The following is a 15,473-nucleotide window of genomic DNA, read 5'->3' as shown; positions in this document are numbered from 1 at the left end:
ACGTCCTCCCAACGTGAAAGGCGCTATACAAATATAATGTTGTTGTTGTTGTTGAGTGCACCCATCAGCAGCCGGAGCTATCACCATCACTTATGACAAGTAGCACAATTGCAAATGAAGAATACGTTTGTGAAAAATATTTGGAGGCCTCATGTTGTGACCTTCGATAGCTCAGCTGGTAGAGCGGAGGACTGTAGTGGGAATGCACAACAAAGTCATCCTTAGGTCGCTGGTTCAATTCCGGCTCGAAGGAATTTTTGGTGTCAAAATATTAAGTTAGAGAATCAGGTGCATCCATTTGTCCTCCTCATGGACAATCATTGTGGGTGTTTTATCGTTGTGCGGAGTACAGCATGGAGAAGTAGCACCATTGTTTTCTAGTCACATTTATTGTTTGTATCGCTGGAAGTTTTTTTTTACAACGTTACAGAAATACAGAAGATCCCTACGTTTTTCCTGTTTACGATGGCTGGACAATATCACTGTATTTTCAACATTGAAAACATTTCTAAAATGTTCGTGGCTTTGATGAGAAAGAAATCGGAAACTATCTTGATATTATGGTCACATGACTTGAGCAAACAGTATTTACGTGTTGAAACAGATAAAATCAGTACAAAATAGGCAGCATTGCCTGTTCTGAGTATCACATTGAGAGTGCCCTGGGGTGGAAAGGATCTCAGATAGGATTGATTTGAGGAGAAATCTATTTGTCTTGCTCTGGTCACTGCATATTAAGATTTGGTCCTAATGTCGCTGGTTCAATTCTGGCTCGAAAGTATTTTTCGGAACACAATATGAAGCTAGAGGATCACACACGTAGACTTTTCCTTTTCATGGACAACGTTTTTGTGACATTACTTGAATACAATAGTCCACTTTTAGTTTTTTCTATTTAATTCCTGGACAATATCACTGTATTCCAACATTGAAGATGATGCTGCCATATTTGTGGTGTTGATGAAAAAGAAATCAGAAACTACCTTGGAAGCATGGTCACATGATATCAAAAAATGTTTTTGTGTGTTGAATCACTAAAATCAGTGTAAATAAGCAATGTTGTCTGTTCTGAGGAAGAGGCTGCTGCTGATGTCGGGTGAAGAGGGGCTAAAATAGCATAGATTTCAGAAGAAATATTTTCGCCTTGCCAAGTCGGTGCATTTTAAGATTTGGTGTGTCAGCAAATTGGAGGCTTATGAGTGTGAGAGGGAAATTAGCTCAAATGGTAGAGCGCTCGTTTAGCATGTGAGAGGTACCGGGATCGATGCCCGCATTCTCCAGTGAAGTTTTTCATCTCTTCATTGCTGCACTACACGGAAAATATTCAACATTGTGTCCTGCAGCCTGAACATGGTGGTCAAATGTTGCAGGACAACATTTTATTAAATTGGCAGAATGATAACAAAGTTAGCAGTTTGCAAAAGTTTGCCCTCTCTGAGGATTGAACTCAGGACCTTCAGATTATGAGACTGACGCGCTGCCTACTGCGCTAAGAAGGCACTGAGTGCAATCATTTGCAGCCGAAGCTATCACCATCATGTTTTACAATACGATTGCTAATGAAGAGCAGTTTTGTGAAAAAGCTTTGCAGGCCTGGTGTTGTGACCTTCACCAGCTTAGCTTTTAGAGCGGAGGACTGTTGTTGGAGTGCACAAGCAAATCATCATTGGGTTGTTGGTTGAATTCCTGCTCAAAGGAACTTTTAAGGATGAAAATAACTAATAAAAATAACTTATAAAATAAGTAACAATTTACTTTGTCACTCCTCATAGTCCAATTCCTCCATTCCCTCAATCATTTCTGGTTACCCTCCTCTGTATCTTCTTGATTTCTCCAAAATCCTTTTTGTACTGGGGCAACTACAACTGTACAAAGTACTCTTAGTACGGTCTCACCAATCATTTATACGGTGGCATGATTACCCCACAATTTTGGCTTGCTATTGATCCTTTGATACATCCTAACACCCAGTTTGCTTTATTCACTGGCACACAGCATTGTTGGGACAGCTTTAATATATTGTCCATCAGGACTTCCACGTACTTTTTATTTTTCATGCATATTATTTTCCTTCCATTCAAATAATAGTCCCTTCCTGGATTTTCTGTCCGCATGTGAAATATATTACATTTCTTCCTGTTGAATTTCATCTGCCACCAGTCTGCCCAATTACCAAGAATGATCAAATCCTCCTGTAACCTATGTTGTTCCGCTTTGTAGTCTACCATCTACATTAGGTTGGTGTTATCTGCAAATTTAGCCACTGTGCATGCGACTTCTACTCCAAATCATTTATAAAAATATAAAACTGAAGAGATCCCAAAACAGACCCTTGTGGTACTCTACTGGTAAAATTTTTCAATCTGATGAGATTCCCTGTACCACCACCCTCTCAATTCTTCAGTCAGTTACATATCCATTGTAATATACTCACACTGATTCCCGCTTCTTTACTTTCAGTACCAGCCTCTCAAGAGGAACTGCATCAAAGGCCTTACTGAAATCCAGAGATACAACATTCATAGCCTACGCTTATCAAGCTCCCTTATCACACCATCAAAGAAAGCCAGTAAATTAGATTGGCAAGTTCCACCCTTCATGAACTCTTATTGGCTTATTATTTTTGATTTTATTTCTTTCCAGTTGCTCCATGATTTTATCCTTAATAAGATTCTCCAGAATTTTACCCACAATGGATATCAAGGTTACTAAACTGTAGCATCTGGATCACTTTTGTTACCTTTCTAAAAAAAACTAGGGGTAACATTTTTCTTTTCCCAGTGCCCTGGCACCTCTACAACTTCCTCCCTTAGTTTCTTCAGGATCCTCAGATGCAATAAAACTGGCCTCTGAGTTTTATTTACCTTAAGTTTGTACAGCTGTGTTTGACAAACATGCTGGTAGTGATATCATTATTATCACTACTATCCCCTACAAAATTTTGAGGGCTCTCTTTCCAGATAAAATAATTTATCCATCTCCTCCTTAGTAGAAACTGATGCTAAAAAGTGATTTAGCACTTTTGCAGCCTATATAGCATGAGCACAGGCTGTAATAATGGGTATGATAATATTAGTATGTTTGCAATACATGAAATGATGCTACAAATGCTACAACATCTGTAGTGTATGATAAAAAAAAACACAAATTCTAAACTCAACACAAACCTGTTCTGAAGAAGAGGCTGAGGCTGATGTTGGGTGAAGAGAAGACAGATAGCATTAGTTTGAGGAGAAATGTTTCTCCTTTGCCACATAAGTACATCCTAAGATTTGGTGTGTCAGCACACTGGAGACTTCTGAGTGTGAGGGGAATTAGCTCAAATGGTAGAGCGCTCGCTTAGCATGTGAGAGGTAGCGGGATCGATGCCCGCATTCTCCAGTGTAGTTTTCCATGTGTTCATTGCTGCGCGTCAAGGAAAATATTGGACATTCTGTCCTGCAGCCTGAACATGGTGATCAAATGGTGCGGGAGAACATTTTACTTTGTGGGCAGAATGAGAATGAAGGGAATAATCTGGCATTGGCATTCTGCTTGTCCTTCGCACCCTTCACTCCACCATTGGAGCGCGTGCATTCAGCCACTAGCCCCCAAAACTGACAAACACTCTCCTCAATTCCTCCCACTTGCCCCCTCTCTTCCCTTTCTCAAGACCCAACTGAAAATCTTCCTTTTCAACCAAGCTTGTCGCCACCAGCAACCCCCCATCCATGTCTGGCTCGAAGTTGTTGTTGTTGTAATCCTGGAAGTTACCAAAACATTTTTACAAAGTTACTCGAATACATTAATTCACCTTAGTTTTTCTAATGAAGTGGACTGGACAATATCAGGGTTCAATAATTTTGAGTGTTTTCAACAACCCAAACTATGCTGAAATATTTGTGGTGTTTGATTGATTAAAAAGCAGAAATTCTAACCTGAACAGGTGGTCAAATTGAATGTTAGTGTATTTTTGAGAGTGTGATCTGGGAAAATCAGTACCAAAGCAAGTTTTATCTTTTCTGATCAGGTAAAATCAGTACAAAAGGAAGTGCAATCTTTTCTGAAGATGACTCTGAGGGTGATATTTGGTGGAGAGGGACATCTCCCCATTCCCCCGGCTTGTAGTCAAGCTCCGCCACTGTCAAGCGCTCTGAAACATTACATAAATGGGAGTTTTTGTTGTTGTTGAATGGCAGGTTGTGAGAAAAGGTTTTCCCAAGTCATTTTTTTTGGTCCTCAACTTCTCACCCAACGTTAAAAACACTTGGTTAGAGAATGCAGAGTCGTGTATTCAAATTTACAGTTGAAACAAAGTTAGGAGGCACAGCAAATTGTGTAGATGAGAGCAGGAAGTTACTGAAGGATATAGATGGATTAAGTGAGGGGGCAAAACTGTGGCAGTTGGAGTTCAATGTGGGAAAGTGTGAGGTCATCCACTATGACCCAAGAAAGCAAATCAGAATATGTTCTTCATGTTGAGAAACTAGGAACTGTGGAGGAGGAAAGGGATTTGGGTGTCCGTATACACAAACCACCAAAACTAGTTCACAGGTATAAAACATTATCAAAAAGCTAATGGACTGTTAGCCTTTATTTCAAGGGTCTGGAAACCAAAGGTGTGGAAATAATGCTTCAGTTGTTGAGAGCCTTGGTCAGACTCCATCTGGAGAACTGTTTTGGGTGCCACACATAAGAACATATAGATTAGCCATACAGGGTGTACAACCGAGATTCACCAAAAAACACCAGGCCTTCAAGGGTTAAATTAAGATGCCAGGTTGCATGAAGCTGGGTTGTATTACCTTGAGTTAAGTGGTTTGAGGTGTGTTCAATCTGAGGTGTTTAAAATGGAAAACTACACTGGAGAATGGAGGCTTCAAATCAGTTACATTTCACATGCTAAGTGAGAGCTCAACCATTTGAGCTAATTCCCATTTCACACCCACCAGCCTCCAGTAGGCTGACTCTTCAAATCTTAAGATGCTCTGATATGGCAAGACAAAAATATTTCTCCTTAAATGAATGCTATATGAGCCCCTCCACACCCCACTTAGTCTCAGCCTCTTCCTCAGATCAACTAATGCTTACTTTGTACTAAGTTTGTCTGATTCATCATTTAAGTGACATTTGCTCATATCATGCAAGCATGATCTCATGATATTTCTGATTTATCTTACATCAACACCACCAATATTTTAGCATTGTTTTTAGTGTTGGAAATACAGTAATGTAATGCAGCCCATCAACAGAAAACCTAAAAGTGTGTAACTGTGTTCAAGTAATGTCACAGAAAACTTTGTAACTCCCAACATCACAAACTAGAAATCTGATAAGACAACAACTTTGCTACTTCTCATCTGCTGTGCACCCCACCAGAATAAAACTCCCGCAATTGTTGTCCACGCTGTGGACACGTATATGTGCTCCTCTAGCTTGATATTTTGACACCAAAAATTCCTTCGAGCCGGAATTGAACCAGCGACCTAAGGATGACTTTGCTCTGCATTCCCACTACAGTCCTCCGCTCTACCAACTGAGCTATCGAAGGTTACAATACCAGGTCTGCAAAGCTTTTTCGCAAATTTGATCTGAATCCATTGGCACCTTTTGCACCACATGAAAAGAGCCATCTTCACCCGTATCCTCAAAAAACCTTCCCCGGACTCATTCCTGCTCTCAAATTACCGCCCTGTCTCCAACCTCACTTTCCTGTTGGAGCTCCTTCAATGTGTTGTAGCTTCCGAGCTTTGCTCCTTCCTCTCCCTCCACTCCCTATACGAAACCAACCAATCGGGTTTCCATGCTGTACACAACACAGAAACAGCCCTGGTCAAAGTGACAAATGACATTGTGTCCTTCTGTGACCAGGCTGTCTCCTCGCCGTCCTTGATGTCTCTGCTACCTCTGATAGTTGACCACTCTATCCTCCTCCACCAACTCTCCTCTCATCTCAAACTTGAAGGGTTCAGATCCTGGTTTCCACTTTTGTCTTTATAAACAGCTTCTACTTCAGTCACCGCACTGTCAACTCTTCCCTCCACAAGCTGCAAATCTTCCAGAAGTCTGCAGCACATGTTCACTCCTGCACCAGAGTCCGTGACACTTTCACCCCCACCCTCACTCACCTGGCTACTGTGGCACCCCGTCCCTCAGAGGACGGAGTTCAAAATCCTCGTCCTCACCTTCAAGGCCCTCGACAGCCTTGCCCCTTCCTACCTCACTAACCTGCAACCTCTTATCAACCTGCCCGCTCTCTCACTCAGCAGGCTCCGGCCTGCCTGGCCTGCCCCACCATCGGCGGTCGGGCTTTCAGCAAATAGGGCATTTCTGAGATAATGTGTGCTTTTGATGCTGATGGGAAAGGTTGAGTGTATGCATGTTTCAGCGCATGCTGAAGACAGTAGATCAAATGAGGCGGCAAGAGCAGAGACTCGAAGAGAGCTGAATTTCACGGAGGCACCTGTGATCGTGGGTGGATTGAAAGCAGGATGGGTGGAATATCAGACGGAATCGATATGGAATTAGTTGCAGTTTAAGACAATTACTGAGGAAAGAGATGTGGCTGTGAAAATGGATTTTAGTGAACACATCATCAAACACAAGTACGGAAACAAATAGCAAAGAAGGTGAGCAGGGTAAAAGGGAAGAACGAAAGTCACGAGGTCCTTGCCTCGTGACCTAGGAAGAATATCTTTGCCTGAACTGCTGAGTGTTCCCAGTGACTTCTTTTTTTGTTTCAGATTTCCAGCATCTGCAGTATTTTGTGTTTCATAATCTGAAGGTCCTGAGTTCAATCCTCAGAGAGGGCTAACTTTTGCAAATTAATCGCTTTATTCGCTTCATCAGAAAAATCTTAGGTGAATTAATGTATTCGAGTAACTTTGTAACTTTGACTTCAAGTGATTAAAACAAAAAACTACACTGGAGAATGCAGGCATCGATCCCGCTACCTCTCACATGCAAAGCGAGCGCTCTACCATTTGAGCTAATTCCCCTCACAGAGTCAGAATCCTTCCCCATAGACCGACACACCAAATCTTAAGATGTGGTAATGTGCAAAAATGAAAATATGTTCCCTAATCCTATCGACCCAACTGTACAGTGCCTTGGGACGTCCTCCTGACGTGAAATGGAATCTTGTTGTTGTTGTTGTTGCTATCTGAGCCCCTCTCTACCAAATATGACCCTCAGAGTGATCTTCAGAAAAGATTGCACTTGCTTTGGTACTGATTTTCCCAGATCACACTCTCAAAAATACACTAACATACAATTTGACCACCTGTTCAGGTTAGAATATCTGCTTTTTCATCAAACACCACAAATATTTCAGCATAGTTTGGGTTGTTGAAAACACTCAAAATTATTGACCCCTGATATTGTCCAGTCCACTTCATCATAAAACCTAAGGTGAATTAATGTATTCGAGTAACTTTGTGAAAATAAATTGGTAACTTCCAGGGTTACAACAACAACTTCGAGCCAGAGGTGGATGGGGGATTGCTGGTGGCCATACGCATGGTTGAAAAGGAAGATTTTCAGTTGGCTCTTGAGAAAGGGAAGAGAGGGGGCAAGGGGGAGGGATTGAGGAGAGTGTTTGTCAGTTTTGGGGGGTAGTGGCTGAATGCACGCGCTCCAATGGTGGAGCGGAGGGTGCGAAGGACAAGCAGAATGCCAGTGCCAGATTATTCCCTTCATTCTCATTCTGCCCACAAAGTAAAATGTTCTCCTGCACCATTTGATCACCATGTTCAGGCTGCAGGACAGAATGTTCAATATTTTCCTTGAAGTGAACAGATGGAAAACTACACTGGAGAATACGGGCATCGATCCCGCTACCTCTCACATGCTAAGCGAGCGCTCTACCATTTGAGCTAATTCCCCTCTCACACTCAGAAGTCTCCAGTGCGCTGACACACCAAATCTTAGGATGTACTGATGTGGCAAAGGAGAAACATTTCTCCTCAAATTAATGCTATCTGTCTCCTCTTCACCCAACATCAGCCGCAGCCTCTTCCTCAGAACAGGTTTGTGTTGAGTTTAGAATTTGTGGTGTTTTTTGTCATACACTACAGATGTTGTAGCATTTGTAGCATCATTTCATGTATTGAAAACATACTAATATTATCATACCCATTATTGCAGCCTGTGCTCATGCTACATAGGCTGCAAAAGTGCTAAATCACTTTTTTGCATCAGTTTCTACTAAGGAGGAGACGGATAAATTATTTTATCTGGAAAGAGAACCGCAAAAATTTTGTAGGGGATAGTTGTGATAATAATCATGTCACTACCAGCATGTTTGCCAAACACAGCTGTGCAAACTTAAGGTAAATAAAACTCAGAGGCCAAATATATTGCATCTGAGGATCCTGAAGAAACTAAGGGAGGAAGTTGTAGAGGTGCCAGGGAACTGGAAAAAGGCAAATGTTACCCCTAGTTTTTTTTAGAAAGGTAACAAAAGTGATCCAGGAAGCTACAGACAAGTAACCTTGATGTCCATTGTGGGTAAAATTCTAGAGAATCATATTAAGGATAAAATCATGGAGCACCTGTAAAGAAATAAAATCAAAATGATAGCCAATAAGGGTTCATGAAGGGGGGAACTTGCCAATCTAATTAACTGGTTTTCTTTGATGGTGTGATAAGGGAGCTTGATAAGGGTCAGGCTATAAATATTGTATATCTGGATTTCAGTAAGGCCTTTGATACAGTTCCTCTTGAGAGGCTGGTACTGAAAGTAAAGAAGCAGGAATCAGTGTGAGTATATTACAATGGATGCGTAACTGGTTGACGGAGGAACCGAGAGGGTGGTGGTACAGGGAATGTCATCAGATTGGAAAATGTTACCAGTAGACGTCCACAAGGGTCTGTTTTGGGACCTCTTTTGTTTCATATTTTTATAAATGATTTGGAGTTGAAGTCGCAAGCACAGTGGCTAAATTTGCAGATAACACCAACCTAATGTAGGTGGTATATCCGAATTCAAGATCCTCATCCTCACCTATAAGGCCATTCACGGCCTTGTACCCTCCTACCTCTCCGACATACTATCCCCCCACGTACCTGCCCATACCCTCTGTTCCTCTTGCTCCGGTCTGCTCCACATTCCCCGCCCTAACCGGCCTACCATCAGTGGCCGGGCTTTCAGCCCCTCAGCCCCTCGGCTCTAGAACTGCATCCCCCAGTGCCTTCGCCTTGCTTCCTCCCTTTCCTCCTTCAAAGCCGGTCTCAAGACCTTTCTCTTCAACCATGCCTTCAGCTCCCCTCTCGACTCTCTACCCCCTCCTCACTCTCTCCCTTCCTTCCCCTCACCCTGACCATTTCCCCCCTGCTTGGGTCCCGACCCAACAGTCCAGCGCCTTGGGATGTCCTCCCGACGTGAAAGGCGCTCTATAAATGCAATCTTGTTGTTGTTGTTGTGGTGGTTGTTGTATATTACAAAGCGGAACAACATAGGTTACAGGAGGATTTGATCATTCTTGGTAATTTGACAGACTGGTGGCAGATGAAATTCAACGTGGAGAAATGTAATATACTTCACATGCGGACAGAAAATCCAGGAAGGTACTATTATTTGAACGGAAGGAAAATAATATGCATGAAAAATGAAAAGTACATGGAATTCCTGATTGATAATATATTAAAGCTCTCGCAACAATGCTGTGTGCCAGTGAGTAAAGCAAACCGGATGTTAGGAAGTATCAAAATTGTGGGGTAATTATGCCACCGTATAAATCATTGGTGAGAACATACTCAGAGTACTTTGTACAGTTGTGGTTGCCAGAGTACAAAAAGGATATTGGAGAAATCAAGAGATACAGAGGAGGCTAACCAGAAATGATTGAGGGAATGGAGGAATTGGACTATGAGGAGTGACAAAGTAAATTGTGCATGTTGACGATGGAAAAGAGAAGACTGAGAGGGGATATGATTGCTGTCTTTAAGATTCTAAAGGGGCTAAATGACGTGGATCATGACAGGTTTTTTTAACTAGTCTGAAGGTTAAAACAAGAGGATACAGCCTGAGATTGTGTGTATGCAACTACCGGGAAGTTAAAAGGCGATTAGATGGACCTTGGTCTTTTTTTTGGTCTAGCAATTCTTATGTTCTTGTGTTCTTGTTAGTACAGTTTAAGATAAAAGTGAACTACATTATTCTAGTAACTTTGCAAATAACATTGTAACTTCCAGCAATACAAACAATAAATGTGATCAGATGACAATGGTGCTACTTCTCACATGCTGTACTCCCCACAAGAATAAAACACCCACAATGGTTGTCCATGAGGAGGGCAAGTAAATGTGTCTGATTCTCAAGCTAGTTATTTTCATCCCGAAAAGTTCCTTTGAACAGGAATTCAACCAACAACCTAATGACGATTTGCTTCTGCATTCCAACGACAATCCTCCGCTCTAAAATTTCAGCTATCAAAGGTCACAACACCAGGCCTGCAAAGTTTTTACACAAAACTGCTCTTCATTAGCAATCGTGCCACTTGTGAAACATGATGATGATAGTTACGGCTGCAAATGATTGCACTCAGTGCCTTCTTAGCGCAGTAGGCAGCGCGTCAGTCTCATAATCTGAAGGTCCTGAGTTCGATCCTCAGAGAGGGCAAACTTTTGCAAATTGCTCACTTTTATCCCTAATCTCTGTCACTTGCCTCCCAAACAATTACCAAGCCATGTCACAAGGTTACCTCCAATTCCATGCTCTTTCATTTTTGCTAATAATCTCTTGTTTGTAACTTCATCAAATGTTCTTCTGAAAGTCCACATAGAGAAAATCCATAGACGTTCTCTTATCCGCCATGTTGGTGAACTCATCAAAAATTCAACTAGATTTGTCAAACTCAGGACCTTCAGATTATAAGACTGATGCGCTGCCTACTGCACTAAGAAGGTACTGAGTATCTTCTCCTTCTTTTTCTTCTTCTTCTTCTTCTTCTTCTTCTTCTTCTTCTTCTTCTTCGACATCCTCTTCGACCAGGCCATCGGCTAGCCCCCCCCCCCCTTCTCTTGCCTTCCCTTCGAACCCTCTGACCCCAGCTCGGGTCTGAAATGCTATACAAATATAATGTTGTTGTTGTTTTTGTTGTTGAGTGCAGCCATCAGCAGCAGGAGCTATCACCCTCATTTTTGACAAGCAGCACGATGGCAAATGAAGAATAAGTTTGTTAAAATCTTTGGAGGCCTCATATTGTGACCTTCGATAGCTCAGCTGGTAGAGCGGAGGACTGTAGTGGGAATGCACAACAAAGTCATCCTTAGGTCGCTGGTTCAATTCCGGCTCGAAGGAATTTTTTGGGACAAAATATTAAGTTAGAGAATCAGGCGCATCCTTTTGTCCTCCTCATGGACAACCATTGTGGGTGTTTTATCCTTGTGCGGAGTACAGCATGGAGAAGTAGCACCATTGTTTTCTAGTCACATTTATTGTTTGTATCGTTGGAAGGTTTTTTTTACAAGGTTACCGAAATAGAGAAGTTCACTTCGTTTTTCCTGTTGATGATGGCTGGACAATATCACTGTATTTCCAACACTGAAAACATTCTAAAATATTTGTGGTTTTGTTGAGAAAGAAATTGGAAATTATCTTGAAATTATGGTCACATGACATGAGCAAACGGTATTTACGTGTTGAAACAGATAAAATCAGTAGAAAGTAAACAGCGTTGCTTGTTCTGAGTATCACACTGAGGGTGCCTTGGGGTGGAAAGGATCTGCTGGATTACTGTATTCCAACATTGAAGATGATGCTACAATATTTGTAATGTTGATGAAAAAGAAATCAGTACAAATAAGAAACGTTGCCTGTTCTGAGGAAGAGGCTGCTGCTGATGTGGGGTGAAGAGGGGTTAAGATAGCATTGATTTCAGAAGAAATATTTTCGCCTTGCCAAGTCGGTGCATTTTAAGATTTGGTGTGTCAGCAAATTGGAGGCTTATGAGTGTGAGAGGGGAATTAGCTCAAATGGTAGAGCGCTCGCTTAGCATGTGAGAGGTAGCGGGATCGATGCAATGGTTGTCCATGAGGAGGGCAAGTAAATGTGTCTGATTCTCAAGCTAGTTATTTTGATCACTAAAAATTCCTTCGAGCAGGAATTCGACCAACAACCTAATGCCGACTTGCTTGTGCATTTCAACGACAATCCAATTCACAACAACAGGCCTGCAAAGCTTTTTCACAAAACTGCTCTTCATTAGCAATCGTGCCACTTGTGAAACATAATGATGATAGTTATGGTTGCAAATGATTGCACTCAGTACCTTTTTAACGCAGTAGGCAGCGCGTCAGTCTCATAATCTGAAGGTCCTGAGTTCAATCCTCAGAGAGGGCAAACTTTTGCAAACTGTTAACGTTGTTATAATTCTGCCCATTTAATAATATGTTCTCCCGCATCATTTGACCACCATGTTCAGGCTGCAGGACACAATGTTGAATATTTTCCGTGTAGTTCAGCAATGAAGAGATGAAAAACTATCCTGGAGAATGCGGGCATCGATCCCGCTACCTCTCACATGCTAAGCGAGTGCTCTACCATTTGAGCTAATTCCCTTCTCACACTCATAAGCCTCCAATATGCTGACATCGTTAGTTGTTGGTAGAATTGCTGACACACCAAATCTTAAAATGCACCGACTTGGCAAGGCAAATTTATTTCTTCTGATTTCTTCTGAAATCAATGCTATCTTAGCCCCTCTTCACCCGACATCAGCAGCAGCCTCTTCCTTAGAACAGGCAACTTTTCTTATTTATACAGATTTTAGTTATTCAACGCTGAAAAACATTTTCGGATACCATGTGACCATGCTCCCAAGGTAGTTTCTGATTTCTTTTTCATCAACACCACAAATATTGTAGCATCATCTTCAATGTTGGAATACAGTGATATTGTCCAGGAATTAAACAGAAAAAGCTAAAAGTGTACTATTGTATTCAAGTAATGTCACAAAAACATTGTCCATGAAAAGTCTATATGTGTGATTCTCTAGCTTCCTATTGTGTTCCTAAAAATTCTTTCGAGCCAGAATTGAACCAGCGACATTAGGACCAAATCTTCGTATGCAGTGACTATGGCAAGACAAATGGATTTCTCCTCAAATCAATCCTATCTGAGATCCTTTCCACCCCAAGGCACCCTCAGTGTGATACTCAGAACAGGCAACGCTGTTTACTTTGTACTGATTTTATCTGTTTCAACACGTAAATACCATGCTGTAACAACATTATATTTGTATCGCGCTTTTCACGTTGGGAGGACGTCCCAAGCTGCTAGACAGTGTACAGCATTTCAGACCTGAGCGGGGAAGAGAAGTGGGGCTAGCCGATGGCATGGTCAAAGAGGATGTCGAAGAAGAAGAAGAAGAAGAAGAAGAAGAAGAAGAAGAAGAAGAAAAAGAAGAAGATACTCAGTACCTTCTTAGTGCAGTAGGAGGCACATCAATCTTATAATCTGAAGGTCCTGAGTTTGATCCTCAGAGAGGATCCTCATTTTTCTATCACCAGGGAAGGTGTACCTGAGCACTTGGACAAATATGATACATTACAAAATGCAATACAAAATTACACTTGTATAGCACCTTTCACGTCAGGAGAATGTCCAAAGGTGCTGGATCAAGGAGTCAGCATGGATTTGTGGACAACGTGAGTCAGCTTTGATTTGTGAAGGTTAGGTCATATCTGACAAATCTAGTTGAATTTTTTGAGGAGGTCACCAACATGGTGGATAAGAGAATGTCTATGGATGTTATCTAATTGGACTTTCAGAAGAACATTTTATGAAGCAACAAACAAGAGATTATTAGCAAAAATGAGAGAGCATGGAATTTGAGGTAACCTTGTGACATGGCTTGGTAATTGTTTGTGAGGCAAGTGTCAGAGAATAGGGATAAAGGGAATGTTTCCACATAAACTCTCTGACCCACAACTGTGGCCACCCCACAGCTTGACATCCTCAAACTGTCCATCACAGACAAGGCCATCTTAGTCCATTTCCTCATTTCCCTATCATCCCACACCACCCTTTCCTCTTCCAAACTTTCCACCATCTTTTTCTGACCTGGGAATAAGATTCCACCTGATTCCATCATGAATTACCTCGCTTCCTTGGATTTCTTCTCCCTCCAACCTTCCATTCACAGTAATCCTAATGCAGCCATCCTGTTGCTAAACAGCCGGCTCTCTGCGACCTTCAACTCCCTTACCCCCTGAAATCCAGGTTTGTCTCTGAATCGACCCACATCCTCTTGTATAACTGTCACCTACGCTCCCTTACAACTAAAACCTGGAAGCTCAAGTGCAGATGGCACAAATCCAGCTTCACAATCCACCGCTTGCTGTGCTTGAGATTCTCCGCAACTATTGCCTCTCCCTCCAGCAGGCGAACACTGCCTTTTACTCCAAAACAATTTCGGAGGCAAAAAACAATGCACCATCCTTCACCTCATCCGCACATTCCCCTCAAACTGTCTCCATCCTCACCTCTAACGACAAGTATCAAGAGGTCCTAGATTTCTTTGTGTCAAAGATTGAAAATATTCGCTTGGTTGCATCCTCCTCCCCTATACTTACTTCCACACACATCAGACCATCTCCATCATGGCCCAGACAATGCCCCAATCCCTACACTCCTTTGCCCCAATTACTCCCACATCCCTCTTAACCACCATTTCCCAGAAGAAGCCCATCACGTGCTGCCTCAAAACCCTCCCCATCCACCTTCAGGTCTCCCAACTCACCTTGTTTCGTCCCTGCTGGCCAACATGATCAACCAGTGTCTGTCCTCCGATTCTGGACAATGTCTGTCCTCCGATTCTGCTCCACTCCTCCTTAAAACTGTTGTCATCACGACCCTCTTCAAAAAACTCACACTTGACCCATCCAAACTCATAAATTACTGACCTATTTCCAACCACCCACTCCTTGACAAAGCACTAGAATGCATTGCCAACAAACAGGTTTGCTCTCACTTCTCCCTCTACTCACTCCTTGAGCCCTTCTAGTCTGATTTCTGCCCTACCCATAGCACAGAGGTAGCGCTGGTCAAGATCAAAAACAAAATTGTCTCTCTCTGTGACCAGGGTTCCTTTTGCCTCCTCATCCTCCTGAACCTCTCCGATGCACATGACACAGTTGACAACGCTATCCTCATCCACCACCTCGACTCCATCATCCACCTCAGTAAGACTGCAATATCTTCGTTCCAGTCCTAACTAACAAACCTCCTTCACTTTATTTCCTCGAACAGTTTTTCCTCCCATCCCTGCCCGATCACCTGTGGTGTACCCCAGGGCTCCATCCTTGGTCCCCTCCACTTCCTCATCTATGTGCTCCCTCACAGCGATATGATCCGCAGACATGAGATAAACTTCCACATATATGCAGATATCATACAAATCTACTCTGCCTCCAGCTAAACAGCCTATCCATTAGACTTATCGAACCAGTGCGCCACCTAGGCATCAGGTTCAAATAGCAAATGTTTCCTT

The 15,473-nt window shown here is 42.3% G+C and overlaps 6 non-coding genes across 6 annotated transcripts; 4 read left to right on the top strand and 2 right to left on the bottom strand.

Annotated features, from left to right (window-relative positions):
• The first annotated feature begins 160 nt into the window (after window positions 1–160).
• trnay-gua lies at window positions 161–253 on the top strand. Its single transcript has 2 exons — window positions 161–197; window positions 218–253. It is a non-coding gene; the product is annotated as a tRNA-Tyr (tRNA).
• A 1,173-nt stretch (window positions 254–1,426) lies between these two features.
• trnam-cau lies at window positions 1,427–1,499 on the bottom strand. The gene has a single exon. It is a non-coding gene; the product is annotated as a tRNA-Met (tRNA).
• Window positions 1,500–5,437: 3,938 nt separating this feature from the next.
• Window positions 5,438–5,530, bottom strand: trnay-gua. Its single transcript has 2 exons — window positions 5,494–5,530; window positions 5,438–5,473 (listed from the first exon to the last, which is right to left on the bottom strand). It is a non-coding gene; the product is annotated as a tRNA-Tyr (tRNA).
• Window positions 5,531–10,527: 4,997 nt separating this feature from the next.
• trnam-cau lies at window positions 10,528–10,600 on the top strand. Its single transcript has one exon. It is a non-coding gene; the product is annotated as a tRNA-Met (tRNA).
• Window positions 10,601–11,188: 588 nt separating this feature from the next.
• On the top strand, window positions 11,189–11,281 carry trnay-gua. Its single transcript has 2 exons — window positions 11,189–11,225; window positions 11,246–11,281. It is a non-coding gene; the product is annotated as a tRNA-Tyr (tRNA).
• Window positions 11,282–12,249: 968 nt separating this feature from the next.
• trnam-cau lies at window positions 12,250–12,322 on the top strand. Its single transcript has one exon. It is a non-coding gene; the product is annotated as a tRNA-Met (tRNA).
• Window positions 12,323–15,473: the final 3,151 nt, after the last annotated feature.

Source organism: Callorhinchus milii, unplaced genomic scaffold (assembly GCF_018977255.1).
Source record: "Callorhinchus milii isolate IMCB2004 unplaced genomic scaffold, IMCB_Cmil_1.0 Scaffold2, whole genome shotgun sequence".
Taxonomy (NCBI): domain Eukaryota; kingdom Metazoa; phylum Chordata; class Chondrichthyes; order Chimaeriformes; family Callorhinchidae; genus Callorhinchus; species Callorhinchus milii.
This window is presented reverse-complemented; position numbering and strand designations above follow the sequence as displayed.